The 4,236-nt window shown below is 38.5% G+C and overlaps 1 pseudogene; it reads right to left on the reverse strand.

Moving 5' to 3' along the window:
- Positions 1-3,815: 3,815 nt before the first annotated feature.
- LOC131753905 (U6 spliceosomal RNA) lies at positions 3,816-3,910 on the reverse strand (annotated as a pseudogene).
- Positions 3,911-4,236: the final 326 nt, after the last annotated feature.

Raw genomic sequence — 4,236 nt, forward strand, 5'->3', positions numbered from 1 at the left:
TACAGACTGGAAACATACCAGCTTAAAAGTGATTTCAGAGATATATTAACAATGAAATATGTGAACTTATTTGGTATCTGATTCAAATTATAAACAAGAATGTTTATTACAAAACAATTAATACTAATATTAATCTTCATCTTGAACTCCCCAGCTTTCTTGTAGTACAAATCAAGGAAATAATTTTTCTTATTTTCAGCTATAATACTCCACTAAAATATACAGGTTAATTAATATGTTAATGTTGTCTATTGCAAATGACTTCAGATCTCTTTTTGGGAAAGGCCAGATGCAAATGATTAAGTAAATACTCAAACTGGGGTAGTCATAGGGTACACATATGTACAGCTTAATAAATCCCTATAAATACTGCCAACAGTTTCCCAGAGTGGATGAACTAATTTACACTTCTACTAGCAGAAATTGGTAGAAGCTAGGGAGAAATGGCAAAAGAAGCAAGACATTTGGGGCCCCAGGTCCCAGGAGGATGTGGATTTCAGAACTCCTAGGCAGTGTACATACTTGGTAGTAGTCGGTACTCAGAAGTTTCTCTCAACTGCATGAGTCCCCACAGAGGAGGGAAGACAGAGGAGAACAAGTGACAGCTCACACAGGAGGTGCCCCTCAGGACTTAGTTCCTAGTGGTATAAAGAATAGTATATAGCAGAGGTTCTCACTTAGGGGACATTTTGCCTCCCCCCAACCCACACCCCAAAATTTGACAATATCTAGAGACATCTTTGATTGTCACATTTTGGCAGGATTGGGAGGTACTACAGGCATCTAACTGTCAGAAGCCAGGGATGCTGCTAAACATTACGCTGTCATTGCTCTGCATCAAAGAAGTATCCGGCTCCAAATACCAATAGTGCCAAGTTTGAGAAAACGTACATGTACCCTTGAGGGGTAGAATGAAAAGAGGCACAGGAGAGGCTTCTGGGGCGCTGGTAATGTCAAGTTCCTTGACCCGGGTGCTGGTTTCATAATGCTATTCAATTAGTAAAGATTCATCAAACTGCACACTTGATATATGCACTTTTCTTCATATATATATATATATATGTACACACACACACACACATATATATCTTAATTTAATAAAAGCAAAGAGTGTGTGCCTGACACTGCTGAGTATTTATATTCTTTATTCAAAATCCGTTAATTTGGGTTCTATTATTTCTAATCTAAAAATGAAGAAATTGAGGCTCCAGGAAGATTAATGTGTTGCCCAGACATACAGTAAGTTACCACCATAGTATCCGGTCTTGGACTTGAACCTCTCTCTTTCTAGCTCCAGGTCATTGAGGTCACCCAAGCCAACAACAATCAAATGTTAATGAAAGGCAGTTGGAGGAAGGGAACTGGTTTTCATTTCGATATAGTCCAAATCTGGGCTCAACCAGCCCTCTGAGTTTTTAAATCCCCCCTTTTAAATTGCCTGTTTTAGGACGTGTGAAATGTTTGCCATCTTTGAGTTAGAGAATTGACAGCTGTAAAAGAGAGAAAGTGAGTGAAACACAGATTAAATAAGGTAACAATTGTATAGCTTATCAGGACATTGGGAGAGAAGTGCAATACGATAAGGTTTAAAACTTTTTGGTTTTGAATTTTTTTTTTTTTTTTTTTTTGGTACGCGGGCCTCTCACTGTTGTGGCCTCTCCCATTGCAGAGCACAGGCTCCGGACGCGCAGGCTCCGGACGCGCAGGCTCAGCGGCCATGGCTCACGGGCCCAGCTGCTCCGCGACATGTGGGATCTTCCCGGACCGGGGCACGAACCCATGTCCCCTGCATCGGCAGGTGGATTCTCAACCACTGCGCCACCAGGGAAGCCCCGGTTTTGAATTTTATTTTATTTTTTTATACAGCAGGTTCTTATTAGTTATCTATTTAATACATATTAGTGTATAATGGCAACTTTTAGGACCACATGTGCATTGCATTCATGTTCCCACAGGACTATGAATAATCGAAATCTAGGCTGAAATCTAAGGGGGCATTAATTATTAAATGAATGAGACACTATTCATTTGGAAATCTTTCACAGGAACAGTCAATATGAATACTTGATAGGAATGGACAGCTTGACCAAGTTACCATTTATAAGAAACATGGGAAAGAGCTATCAGGAGACCTTATCATTCAAAAGCCAATAGTTCTAAAATGGCTCAGACCTTAGAGTATTCACCTCCCCGCAACCTCCTAACCATGACTCTTTCAAAGTTGTTCATGTAACATCAAGAACCGAAGCACAGATCAAAACCTTATGCCTAGACAGACCCTGCTAATTATGCAAAACATCTTTGTAATTGGCTAAACTATGATTTCAAAGTGCCTTGAATATAAATGACCATCAATAAATAGTAGCGACTGCGATGACTGTAACGGCCCAGAGTTTTAAAAGCAAATATACTACTATAAATTATGAAGCTTAAACTTGAGAATATTGAGTGAGAGTGGTTATCTGGAAAAGGTCCTAAGTTCTGTTTGCTATTTGAAATCAGTATAGAAGATTCAGTGGTATTTCACAAAGCTCCAATTTTCAGTTTAATTTGCTGGAAAAAAAATACAGACTGATTAGTTGAATCCAATTACTTTTTAAGGCCTTAATAGTGATAAATGCTCCTGGATCTAGTTTAAAAGAAGTGTCTGGTCAGTGATCTGAAGGGATCAATGTTATGTGCTGACCTGTTTTAGCATCTTTATTAATGCTTTGGAAGAGAAAAGAATATTCAGCCCAAACATTTCGTGTAATTTTAAAATGGAATATATATAGTATATATATATAGTATATATATATATATATAGTATATATATATATATATATATACACACACACAGTACAGACAATATGAAAAAGAAGAAATATTTTTATATGATAGGGGCTTTTTTTCTACTCAGAGCATTAAGCCAGGTAGCACTTGCACTTCTAAATTCCCTGGTGAAGAAGTTGCTGCACCTGAGGGCATCAGTATACATAGTCAAGGGCAAAAGTTTCAGAGTTTGAGACAAGAGGTACCTGTGTCCCTCCCCTAGTAAGCTCAGCTCTGTCAGGGTTATGGGGCTGCATGACCAGAGAACCTGTCTCTGGCCATTGATGTCTGACACTTTCGCCAAGTCAGAGGCGGTGCTTCACACTTCTTCTTCTTCTTTTTTTTTAATCAGAAGCAAGAAACTTTTATTAATTTCACAATTTCTCAAACCAGAGTATTTCCTAATTAGTATTTCTACCAATTTGGAAATATACTACTAACTTAAAAACTTACATCAAAAGGAGTTTTTATCTGACTGGTCAATTGCTGCCAGGCACATTAATAGGAAAATATTTCTAGGGTAAAAATTAAAAGAAAGCATTTTGTTGAATTTTTTTTTTTTTTTTTTTTTTTTGCGGTAAGCGAGCCTCTCACTGTTGTGGCCTCTCCCATTGCGGAGCACAGGCTCCGGATGTGCAGGCTCAGCGGCCATGGCTCACGGGCCCAACTGCTTTCCCAGACAGGGTAATGAACCCGTGTCCCCTGCATCAGCAGGCAGACTCTCAACCACTGTGCCACCAGGGAAGCCCGAATTTTTGAAATATTATAAAAGAAGAATTAAATTGAAATACTGGCACTGGTTTTAATGCCTGGGTATTATAGCAATACATATAAGAAAACATGCAGTCATTATACCTCCTATGCATGTAGTAGGTACTCAATACATATTTCATTGTTTTGAAAATTCCTTTGAAAGCCTATTTCTGTTGTGCAGTATTTCACTATTGTTTAAAAGTTGAAGTCATAGTTAACTTTTTTTTGTTATTTCACAAATGTTATTGTTAAAAACTATGGAACGCTTCACAAATTTGCATGCCATCCTTTCACAGGGGCTGTGCTAATCTCTGTATCATTCCAATTTTAGTACATCAGTCTTTTATTTTTTTAATTTTTTTTTTAACATCTTTGTTGGAGTATAATTGCTTCACAATGTTGTGTTAGTTTCTGCTGTATAACAAAGTGAATAAGCTATACGTATAAATATATTCCCATATCCCCTCCCTCTTGCATCTCCCTCCCACCTTCCCTATCCCACTCCTCTAGGTGGTCACAAAGCATCGAGCTGATCTCCCTGTGCTATGCGGCTGCTTCCCACTAGCTATCTATTTTACATTTGGTAGTGTGTATATGTCCATGCCACTCTCTCACTTCATCCCAGCTTACCCTTCCCCCTCCCCATGTCCTCAAGTCCATTCTCTACATCTG

This window comes from Kogia breviceps, chromosome 3 (genome assembly GCF_026419965.1).
Source record: "Kogia breviceps isolate mKogBre1 chromosome 3, mKogBre1 haplotype 1, whole genome shotgun sequence".
Taxonomy (NCBI): domain Eukaryota; kingdom Metazoa; phylum Chordata; class Mammalia; order Artiodactyla; family Physeteridae; genus Kogia; species Kogia breviceps.